General features: G+C 44.7%; 1 pseudogene; it reads right to left on the bottom strand.

The window, feature by feature from the left end:
- Nucleotides 1-218: 218 nt before the first annotated feature.
- On the bottom strand, nucleotides 219-2,239 carry LOC135269213 (pyruvate kinase PKM-like; annotated as a pseudogene).
- Between the last annotated feature and the right edge of the window lie 10,352 nt (nucleotides 2,240-12,591).

Below are 12,591 nucleotides of genomic sequence, written 5' to 3'. Positions count from 1 at the left end.
ACATGATGGGCAGCTAAACTCTGGGCTGTCACACCAGAGCAGGCTCTAAAAACAGCTATGTTTCAGTGAGGCATAAATCTTCCTCCCTGGTGTCCCAGCCTACCAGTGCCACATTACAACCCAGAGTGAGCTCTATAAGCATTGCTGGCCTAATGGAGGGGTTGGGGAAGGCAGTGGACAGGGGCTGGAGGAAGGGCTGTGGGGTCTATCACATTCTATCACAGCACAGGAACAACACGCATGGTGTTGGTGAAGCCAGAGCCAGGGTGTCACCAGGTCAGCACAATGACCACATCTTCCTTCTTGAAGAAGCCTCGGGCCTTACCAACATTCATGGCCAAGTTCACCCAGAGGTCCACATCCTCAGCCGGGGCCTCCTGGACCGGGTCCTTACACAGCACAGGGAAGATGCCATGGTACGGGTGGACCTGGTGAGCTGTCTGGAGATTCCATGTCACAGAAATCATGGGGGTGCATGGGCAGTATCTGGCTACCTGGTGGGCATACCTGCAGACTTGATAAGGAAGATTAGGGCCCCACTGCAGCACTTGAAGGAGGCCTCCATGGCACCCATGGCAGTGGCTTCTGTGGGGTCGCTGGTAATGGGTGCCAGATGGCAGAGCTCCTCAAATAATTGCAAGTGGTAGATGGTGGCCTCTGCCTCACAGGCAGTCAGGTGCTGCATGTGCACCACCTCCAGAGGATCGTCCCCATTGGCTGTCTCCAGATAGCATGATGCAGTCAGCTCCCTCCAGAACTGCACTGGCCACACCACTGCCCTCAGCCCGGGTGCGATGGAGCTGCTGCTGCTGCTGCTTTTTTTTTTTTTTTTTACGGCAGAGTTTTGCTCTTGTTACCCAGGCTGGAGTGCAATGGTGCAATCTCGGCTCCCAGGTTCAAGCAATTCTCCTGCCTCAGACTCCCAGGTAGCTGGGATTACAGGCATGTGACACCATGCCTGGCTAATTTTGTAACTTTATTAGAGACAGGGTTTCTCCATGTTGGTCAGGCTGGTCTCAAACTCCCAACCTCAGGTGATCCACCTGCCTCAGCCTCCCAAAGTGCTGGGATTACAGGTGTGAGCCACCGTGCCCAGCCAGGGTAGAGCTTCTTGATCATGTCCTCCAGCATCAGAGTGGCAAGATGACAGGCTTCTTAGCTTGGTTGTACCACGAAATCATCATTGTCTGAGCAAGGAAGACCTTCTCTGCTGGAATCTCATCTCAGGAATCCCATCACTGGCCATAATCCCATCACTGGCCATAATCCCATCACTGGCCTCCAGGATTTCATCAAACCTCCAACCTCCTTCATGATTCTCAATTTTGTTGATTATCTTGATGCTCCTTCCTTTCTCTCCCAGGACCTTCCTAATTCATGGACATCAGATGTCTTGCAGATGAATGACGTGAACGTCATATTGACATCTTGCTTGACCCCTAACTTCAGGTCCTGGATGTCCTTCTCTGACATGTCAGGCAGGTCTATGACAGCCCCGGGAAGGTCCACACCCTTCTTGCTGCCCAGGGAGCAACCATTTTCCACCTCCATCACCAGAAATTCAGCATCCATCATCCGTGTAGGTCTTGCTGCCCACCTCCACCACTTTGCAGATGTTCTTGTATTCCAGCCACAGGATGTTCTTGTTACACTTTTCCATGTAGGCGTTATCCAGTGTGAACTTGAGAGGGGCTCCCTTCTTCAGCTCCACCTCTGCAGTGCTGCTGCCCTTGAGAAGCCCAGTTGGGATCTCAGGTCCTTTAGTGTCCAGAACCACAGCAATGGGCTGGTAGAGGATGGAGGAGAAAGCACAGCTTTCCGTGACTGTGTGCACATTCTTGATGGCCTCCACATGATACTTGTGAGTTTCATGAGAGTTCAGATGAGCCACATTCATTCCAGACTTAATCGTCTTCTTCAGCATCTCTAATGATGGGGAAGCTGGGCCTATGGTCCAGATGATGCCAGTGCTCCAGGCTGTGATGGGTGGCAATTCAGTGGCCAGTCAGCACATGCGCTCCAGGAATGTGTCAGCCATGGCTGCATGCGGCTGCTAAGTCTGAATGAAGACCATCCCAGCTTCACTATGGGGCTTCAACATGACTCCTGAGGTCCTCCAGTGCTGACAGACTTGGGCTACGCTCCAAACCCAGAGAGAGGTCAGGAGCCCAGGATGCACAGCTGCTGTGCCTACTTTCATTTCTAATTTTAGAAATTTGAGTGGTCTCTCTTTTTTTCTTAATTCACCCAGCTAAAGGTTTGTCAATTATGTAAATCTTTTCAAATAACCAACTTTTGATTTTGTTGATATTTTTGTATTATTTTTCTATTTTCTAGTTCATTTATCTCTGCTCTAGTCTTTCTTAAGGAAAATGTATTTTTAAGACATAAATTAGCTTTCTTTATTGTTAGTTACTAACTTTGAAAGTTTTATTCTGCACATGGTAACATTGTACAAAATTATTTTTAAAAATTTCAGTCTCCACAAATGCTTGCATTCGAAAATCATCTTGTTCTTCATCTCTAAATCCTTATCCAATTGGAATCTATTTTATTATTTTTACTTTTTTAAACTCTTATTTCATTTTATTAGAGATTCAGGGTTTACATGTGCAGTTTTGTTACCTGGATATGTTGCATAATGCTGGGATTTGGAATTCTGGTGAACCCACCACCCAAAAAGTACATGGTACTCTACAGGCATTTGGAAATATATTTTTAATGAGAGAGATAATAACACATGTTATGCTAATGTCAGTGATCCCAAAGAGAAGAAAAATTAATAATGTAGCAAAAGGATTTCTGGAAGAATGTTTTTGGTTTGCCAGAGGAGGTGTCGTTTAGTGTGAAGTAGTAGGATGGCTTTGATAACAGCATCGATGGGAAATCTGAGGTCCTGGGTGGGAAGGCAGAGCAAATAGGTGAAGATAGGTGAGCCAATGTTGGGGCAACTACTGCTGCAAGAGAATCATCACTTCTCTGTGCCCTCATTATCTCTATAGCTATACTCTGGGGTGGGATAGAAAAGAAAGAGAATGGAAGACAGAGATTGGCTCTATTATTTCTCCAGCTGGAAAATCTGGGATGTGCCCAGCAGTCCATAATGGAGCATGGGCCAAGGTTGTGGGGTGGTGCACATTCATGAAGGACATGATTTCCAAATGGCGTCATGAGATGGTCATTGTGTGAGTGTGTGTGAAAGGTGCTAAGTGTCAAACCTAAACATTTGAAATACATGACAGTATGTGCTCTTTATTATTTAAAAAATATTATTTAGAGCTCTCAGACACAAGAACTAACTTAGATGTCTCATCCTCCGATAGGTCCTGCCTGTCTTACACGCTACCTTGATTGTCTTTCTCACATGAATTATACTGAACGATGACTAAAGTTTAGCTGGTTCTTTACTGGCTTGTCTTGTAAAGGTTCCAAAGCTGTGTAGGACTGTCACAGAATGGGGCTGCAGCATGTGCCTTCAGCCTACCTACCTCACTCCCCTACATCATGAAAGGAGAGGACTCACCACTGTTTAACACATTTCTCTACCCTCTGCATTTCTTGTGGGTAATACTCAGATCTGGTGGCTTGATTAGCTTCAAATTCCATCTAGATGGTGCTAGCCATGTGTATTTTGTGACATCTGGGATACATCATGTCTGCCAGTTCCACTGTTCTACTTCCAGTGGGCTAAGGTTGAACAGTGGGTTCATGGATACCTATCTATCAGCAAAGTCTCCATTAACCTTTGCTGCATGGTTTCAATAGCCATTGATGATCATTCCTGATGCTATTATTTTAATGAGTTGCAAACTGGTAATTTTCTAACATTCCTCCTCCATTATCGATTGTGATTTTTCCATAAATAAAAGCTTTTCCTCATCAGCTATTTGGTTGCCCTAAAAAAATGAATGCAGGAAAAACAGGATGGATGTTTTATTCTTTTCTGTCATTTATCAATCTTCAGAATAATGAGTTGGTGCCCAAGCAACTCCCAAAGGTAGTTAACCAATGAGTTATATGTTATGGTTTTTGTGAGAGGATGGAATGGTGTATTATTATAAACTCATGGATTTTTTTTTTTTTTTTTTGAGATGGAGTTTCGCTCTTGTTACCCAGGCTGGAGTGCAATGGCACGATCTCGGCTCACTGCAATCTCCACCTCCTGGGTTCAGGCAATTATCCTACCTCAACCTCCTGAGTAGCTGGGATTACAGGCACATGCCACCATGCCCAGCTAATTTTTTTTTGTATTAGTAGAGACAGGGTTTCACCATGTTGACCAAGATGGTCTCGATCTCTTGACCTTGTGATCCACCCACCTTGGCCTCCCAAAGTGCTGGGATTACAGGCTTGAGCCACCGCACCCGGCCAGATTTTTTATATGCTTGACATTTTCCAATTCATGTCAGCCATTTTTCTTTTTTTATCCAAATTGTCCATCTTTAGTCAGTGAGTATAATTTCAATTTGATGTGTGTGTCATTTCAACATAAGCCCAAAATCTGATCTTTGACTTCTTCTTTTCTTTCTCAATTTATGCATTTCTTGCCCTAGAACTGGAAATGGCTATGTTTCTAAGGAACCTAGTTCCTTTTCATGAAAGGTATATAAAATCCACAATCTGAGTGCCTGCAAAGTCTTCCAACTTGTTTTCTAGGTTCTGCTCAACCCTTCACAGATCTACCATAAGTAGCATTGCCAGACGAAACTTCCTGGACCCCTGGTGGGATAGATCATCCTGCCGTTAAATACCTTTCAGTGAACTTTGGGGACCAAGAGAATACAAGTCATTCACATCAGCCAAGACATTTCTGCACCCAGCCCTACTTTTGTCTCTCATGGCAGCTTTGCGGGAATGCTTGGATACAGCCAGGCAGCCCTGGCTCCTGGAGAAGTTCATGGCCACCCCATTCATGTCATTGTTGGGGCTAAGCCAGAGTCAAGGGAGTGAGTAGGGTGTGGGACACAAAGCACCAGGGTTAGTCCCATCTCTGTCATTTGCAAGCTGGGTGATTTGAGTTCATTATTTCCCCCTCAGTGCCTACAGGCTCCTTATTTACAGAAAAGGAGAGGAAAACACCAATCTCACAGGGTCATTGTGAAGATTAAGTGGGACCTACATACAGCACCCAACCCAGGACACTAAAAGACAATAAATAAGTTTCCTGCCCTTTCCCATATCACTTATCCTCAGTTATATAATCAGATGGTTCAGAATCTAAAAATTCTGAGTTCTTCCTAAAGTGCTGCAGCTATTTTTACCTGTCCTTTCACAAAAGGTTACAGTCCTGTCCTGTTGTCGGGGAGAGGGCAGCCCTGAGTCACTTCCTCCCTCCCTGTGCTGGTCCTTCTGTGCCGAGCTGGACCAAGGCCAGGCTGCTCACCGAGAGCTGCCCAGGCCACGAGGGCTTATGCTCGCTGACATTCAGGAAGGGTTTCTGTAAAACCACAGGCTTTGCAGGAGACTGGGCTGATCTCCCGAACTTCCTGAATTGGTCATGCACTTTTACTTCGGTGTCATCCTCTTTCTGAAATGGATCAACGTTTCTCCCAAAGTCAGCAATAACTAGCAGGTGGTTGATATTCAGATTTGAGGCTGATTGTCTTCGGACTTCAAACAAGTGATAAGACTCTTGCCTTTGAAAGATAAAAATGAATGTATAGCTGTGACCCACAGCTTGACAGCACATCGGGATGACCAGAAGAGCTTAAAAATACTGATACCTGCATCTCACTCCAGAGACTCTGACATGATTGGTCTGGGGTGTGGCCTGGGCATTGGGGTATTTTATAAACACCCCCAGGTGATTCTAATGAGCGCTGAAAGGTGAGAACAGAAAAAAGTAAGTGCAGTTACTTAGGTAAGTGCAGTTTCCCTGCCCCCAAGCAGGTGTTTTATTAGCTGGGGAACCACAAAGTTGGCCTTTCTCTGGCTTCCAGTACTCTCCCTGTGTCATGCCTACAGGTGAGTCAAGAGATGGAAGAAACTGCCAAGTTATGAAAGGTTTGTGAGCCATGCCAAAGGGTGATCCATTTCAGAAAGAGGATGTCAGGGAAGTGAAAGTGCATGACCAATTCAGGAAGTGGGAAGTCAGCCCAGTCTAGCTCTTGCTAAAACCCTTGTCAAAGAGTTTTCATCAGAATGGCAAGTTGGTCAGGTTTGCATTGTGGGAAACATTGCCTGGCAGCACTGAGGAGAATGAATCTGAGTGGGGATGGTCACAGGAGGCCAGGAGACCCCTGAGGTCCCAGCAGGAAGATAAGAACCTGAAAAAAGGCAGGCACCAGAGCAGAAGGCCAGGGCCTGTAGCACAAGAAAGAGGGGGCTTCTCCTCCCACTGTGCTGGCTCAGGACTCTCGGCCTGTCTGTGCTGAACCCATTCTCCCGGTTGCCTTGTGATTTGCTGGACTTTCATATAAAGGCCTCAGTGTCTCCACTGAGTTTTTCCTTCCTCATAATAATGACTCACATTAATTATGCTTTTGCTGTGGGCCAGCCACCCCCTCAGAACATCTCACTTTACCAATAAGAAAGCTGAAGCTTAGAGAGGTTAAGTGATTTGCCCAAGGTCACACAGCCAGTAGGAGGTGAAGCCGGATACAGAGGCTGGTTTCTGACTGATAAACTACCCATGTCCACTTCTACCTATGGCGCTTCTGTGCTCCTCCCCTGGCTGAAGCCAACTCCTTTTGAACCGAGCCTGAGAACCTGCTGCACCCACAGGCTCTATCTAACTTTCTATCCTGGGGCTTCCTGGTCAGCCTGCCCTTGGAGTCTTGGTGCCCACCAGGAGGAGAGGGTCCAGCTTGTGGTTCCATTGACTGGATTGACCCACCTTTTAAAATAGTTCTAATTTACATTATTTCAACTCCTATTTCCTCATAACTAAAAAGGCCCCTGTCCCTTAAGTTTCTCACATGCTAAAGTACTGAAACTCCATGAATTCATTTTTTTTTTAGAGAAAGTTTTTTAAAATAGTATTTGTAAAGAACTTAACCTTTGTGAATGGGTCAGAGTTACAGGTTTAGATGTGCATAGTTTAGAAGTTCCTGGGTTAAGACTTTGAGTTCAGGTTCCCAGTTCACCTAGAAAAATCCAGAAGGTATAGGGGGAAGTAGAGAAGGGTTACACTTTAAGAATTTCTGTGTCAACACTGTTGGAAATGCAGCCTGGAATTATACCCACAATAGTTAGAACCAACATCTTAAGAAGGCTCTGTCAGTTCCCAATGGTACCATTTACTTAATCCATATTATACTTTTGAGCTATGATTAACAGTGAGTGAGTGCACACTATATGGCAATGCTGTGTTAGTACCTTACATAGATTATCTCTCATTATGATATCCCCATTACATAGATGAGGAAACTGATGCTCCCAGAGGCTAAATAACTTGCCAAACTTTCCAAGTTAATATGTTATAGGGGCCTGGCACGGTGGCTAATGCCTATAATCTCAGCACTTTGGGAGGCTGAGGTGTGTGGATCACTTAAGGTCAGGAGTTCAAGACCAGCCTAGCCAATATGGTGAGACCCAGTATCTACTAAAAATACAAAACAGCCGGGGGTGGTGGCATGCGCCTGTGATCCTAGCTACTTGGGAGGCTGAGGCAGGAGAATCACTTGAACCCAGGAAGCAGAGGTTGCAGTGAGCGGAGATCATGCCATTGCACTCCAACCTGGGTGTCACAGCGAGACTCCATCTAAAAAAAAAAAAAAAACCCTCACATGTACCCCCAAACCTAAAATAAAAGTTAAAAAAATAGAAAAATCACAAAAAAAGAAAAATAAACTGTACTTGAAAGTAGACCTGTCTAACCCAAACACCATGCTCTTAACCATATCTATATTGTTAAGACTCTCAATAACAAATTATAGTCTAATTTGTATGTTAATGTCCACCACTTCACACATTGTTTTGTTTTTGTATATTTGACAGGTTTTCCCTATAGATAGCATTGTAATATTTCTGTTAACTTTATTTTTTGTAAAATGACATCACTGGTATGTTTCAAATAGGTTTTCAGTCAGTGACAGCTAATGAGCAAAGGAGCAACGATTAGAGAATCACTTCTTCTTGGGATCTTGAGAAGAAATGATTCTCTAATCATGCTATGGCTTTGTCATCACTATGTCCATGGCTATGTCTTTGCTTATTGTGTAGTGCAGCAGGGATGCTGGCCACCTGCACAACCCATGACCAACTGAGGGTTCATTCAGCCTTCAACTTGTTGTGGGGCATGAGAAAAGTTTTCTCTCCCGGCCTCGGTTTCTTGCTCTGAAATATAAGATGCTTTGCAGCACCAACCTATGGCTTTCTCTGGCCAGCTGCTGGCAGTACACTAGCAACTCTCTGAAGAGTCGTCCGGTTCCATGATTTTACAGCTTTGTTGCTGGTTACAGCAGTAGCCTCTTTTAAAACAGGAACCCATCTATATTATGCAGAACCTGTGTTTCCCAGTCTATGACAATCACTAGCATCAACCTCTTGTTAATAAAAATAAAGTAACACTCAATTCAATAAGGGGTTACTGACAAAACAAAATCAGCAGAACTCAGGCATTTCTGACCACTGGAGACTTTACTGATCACCCCAAAAAGCCAGGCAACTTTGAGGAGGCCCAAGCACATTCAGCCTTGGACTGCCAGCACCTGACTCTCCCATCCATCACAGGGCCTTGCAGGAGCCACCTGCTGGCAGTATTGTTCTCCATATGCAGTGGAGTGTATTTTTAATTTTAGAAATTCCAATCTCATGACCAGTTTGAAAGAGACTTTGGTGCCTCTTTTAGGAAAGCTAAGAATTATTTGGTGACACGGGTAGTTTCTTCAACTCAATTAGAGGAGGAGAATTTTTCTGTGCTAGTTGCGTGAGTATGGCAATTCCAAGCCTTTGGTAACAGAACTGTGAACTCCTCTGCTACACTGGGAGCTCCCCTGTGGGTAGGACCCATACGCAAATTTGCCAGGCACAGGGCAGGTACAAATCTGTGCTTGTTGAGTAAATGAGTAAATGGTGAATGGTTGAATTCCAGAACCCAAAAGACCTTTGGATTCAAATTTCTTAGCTTTATAAGAACCACTATATAAGAATCACTGAATTTACTTGGAGGCTATATGTATATACATACATATATATGTGTATATATTTCTCTTATTTATGTTACAAACACACTGTATACATTTTATAGATTCTTCTTATACTGAAGAGGGTGGGATGAGAATAATTGTTTAATATTTATTGATGTTTTCCAGTATGACTTATGATTAGAGAATATGGCTTTCTTTGGAATAAAATGGTATGTGAACAAAGGCAAGAAACCATATGGGAGGGAAATAAATGCCAGCACAATTTTCCTTCCTCATTTAGGTAGAACTGAAGAGTCTTTTCAGGTTCTACCATACAGAAGAGACTTGTAAAAACTTCAGCGGGGTATTCTGTTGGGTTCCGTTGACATAATAACCCCAGCAAATATTTTAAAAGATATAGTATTCTAGAAAAATAATCTCTTAACTATGAGCATGAGCCTTTACTTAGATAAATGAATATAAAATGGATCAACTGGTGCCAAGCAAGTCTTAAAATTCATGTAATTATCTGGATAATATCTTAAAAGTCACCCCCTGTCTTGGTCAGTATAGTGTGACCTGTGAGATTATGTGTCTCTCCCACTGGGTAGACAAAATTAGTATATTTTAACATAGTAAGTATCATGTTAGGCAGAGTGTGGCGTGGTGGTGGTGGCTGTTTGGAAGTTTAAATGTGGGAAAGGGGTGTGATGGATTTTCTGCATGGTCTGTGTAAACCCAGCATCCTCCCTGACCCCTGCCGCACCGTATTCTGCATTGCTGGAGCAAAGTCTGCAATTTCTTTTCCCAACGTGGTTCAGAGTTAGGGCTTCCCAATGAAAAGTGGAAGAAAATAAATCTGTCATGCAGATGAGATAATTTGCTGTTGTTTTTGGGGGATCTCCCCCCAAGAACCACATACTGCAGATAAGCAGCTGAAATTTTACGATTGTTTTCATCTTCCATTTTTCATCTCTAGTTAAATTTACACAGCATGGAGGTGTCTTTAAGAATGAACAAACTTTTTAAAAAGCCACAAACAAACTGAGAAATATACATGATCATTCATTTGGCACAATCTTCTAAAATTTCACACTTCAAGGAAAAGCAAAATTAGTATAATACACTTCTTAAATTGCTTGCTTGCTAACTGTAAGTGAGGCAGTGCAAGAGGAAGGAGATTGTAGCTTTCAACAGATGTGACAAGGCAACCCTCCCAAGGGTTTTAGTGAATGGAGTGATGCTGACAGATGCCAAACCTACTGACCCAGCCCTGATGGCTCCTCGGTGGGGGGCCTGAACTGTCTAACCCATGGTGTCCCCTTTGCATACTACACCCAGACTGTGGGTGGTCAAGGAAAATATTTCAGCCACTAAATTTTTCCACTGACTTTTTGCTGCCCAAGTGGAATGTCAGTGGTAAGCTATCCTGTTCAATACTTATTTGAGATAAATAGTTCTTTAACATAAAGCTCTCTTCTTTCTATGGGGGTAGAGATCGGGTTATAGCATTGTTGTTATGGTTACACACTCCTTCCTTGAGTTCAGATAGTGCCTCTTAGTAGCCAAGAGAACTCTATATATGTGAGCCTGATACTCCGCTCAATCTGAAGGAAGGGAGTGAGAAATGTCCCAGCCAGTTTCCTATTGTCCGGGTCAAGGGAGGAACATGAGGCCCCTGTGATGTGGCTCCCACAGGTGCCCTGGCATCGCTTGGCCCCATGCGACCCCACTTGTCCTTGCTCCCATTGTCTCCCCAGGTCTTGCATGATGCAGTACAGTGTGGCTAAGAGCATGGGACAGCTTGCGTCTGTGTCCCTGCCTCAACATCCATTAGTTGAGGAAACATGGGCACGTACTGAATTCATTTAGGCTGGATCCTCTCATTTTCAGAACAGAAGCAGTAATAGCACCTATTCTATAAGATTACAGTGATAATTAAATCAGGTAATCCTATAAAGAGTCAAGCACGGTTCCTGACACATATGTTCTTAGTTAATTTCAGCCACCGAAATATACTGGTAATTACTATTATGAAGGGAAGATGCCATAGAGTGTAGGTGTAGGGGGCTCCTTGGTGTAGGGGGCTTTGAGTAGAGTAAACTACAAAATAGACAGTTCCTCTTCCACCATGTCACCCTTACATCAGCCCCCAGAGGATTCAGATAAGACAGCGGGGTACTGGAGGATGTGGTGTCCTACATCCTGACCACCCCTCACAAGGCTCTGAGGGCCTTCTCACACCTGCCAGGCCTAGCAGAGTGCCCCGCCAGTGTGGTGGCATGGAGCTGGCTGAGAACTGACTCCTGGAGGAGTGGGACAGTGAGGCGATAAACATATCCAGCTTCCAGGGAATGATTTTGACATCTTATTTCAGATCTGATGAAGCTGCCCCAGGCTCCCCCAGGCTGCTGTCTTTCGTGGTTTGACACACACATCTGTCATTGGGTACATGCCATTTGGGGCGGCAGAGTGAGAGGCAGGGCCATGTCACCACGAGCCACACAGCAGCACCATCTCTGAAGCCACCACATGGAACAGCACATGCATGACATGCCTCTCGTTTCTGGGATGTGTCCAGTGCCTGCCCCCACCCCCATTGGGGTTTGGAAGAGATGCATCTGCTGCACTACTCTGCTCCAAAATGCACGTCTTCGAGGCTTCCTCGCTCCTTTAAAACAGCACTGGAAGGACTGAGGTCATGTGGCTTACGGGCAGGTTTCTTACAGTTCGGTTTGGAGAATCTCACCGTGGGAGCCCTACTCTACCTAAGGAAGAATGGCTCCTGCCTTCCCTGACCCTTAGCTTCACTTTCTCAAACTGATTGTAAGTTGTATTCACTCACCTTTTCATTCCAGGTGGAGGGACTAGGTGTTGTGATAAATGTCAGGTCACACAACCTGCCCTGAGGGAACTGATGGTGGGTCAGAGGGGCCCCCCGGGGGCAGCGAGCTGCAACGTCCTATAGTGCATATTATCATCCAGCGATGGAGTGGAAAGGGGCAGAAAGGATAGGGAAGGACCTAGATCTTCCTAATGGAACTAGGGGTGGGGGGCGGATTATCCAGGAACTGACATATAAGAAGGTTCTAGAAGGAATTCCCCAGGGGGACAAAAAGCATGCTAGGTGTGAATAGGAGAAAAGATGCTTCAACCTGAGAGAAGAGCACAAGAAAGCCAGGGACACGAGAAGCTGGGCAGGACACAGATCCCAGGAGATTCTTAGGTGTGGCTAGGATGTAGGGTGTGAAGAAGGGATGAAATGTACAAGACTGGCAGAGCCAAAATAGTGATGATCTTTAGATACTTCGAATAATGCATTTAGGGAACTTTGTGAAATAGTCCTCTGTATAGGATGGTATCCCCAGAATCTACCTGTAAAACCAGTCAGTTGCCCCAATTTCAGACAGCATCAGGGAGAACGAAGAACAGGAAAAAGTAATGGAAGTACCCCTTCCTTTAAGATTAACTTTTTGCTGCCTTGGATGAAAGTCAAAGGTAAATCAACCTAGAAATGCTTTTA

Source organism: Aotus nancymaae, unplaced genomic scaffold (genome assembly GCF_030222135.1).
Source record: "Aotus nancymaae isolate 86718 unplaced genomic scaffold, 86718_ANA_hifiasm-v0.15.2.pri h1tg000051l, whole genome shotgun sequence".
Classification (NCBI taxonomy): domain Eukaryota; kingdom Metazoa; phylum Chordata; class Mammalia; order Primates; family Aotidae; genus Aotus; species Aotus nancymaae.
The sequence above is the reverse complement of the archived record's forward strand: the minus strand, read 5'-3'. Positions and strand labels throughout refer to the sequence as shown.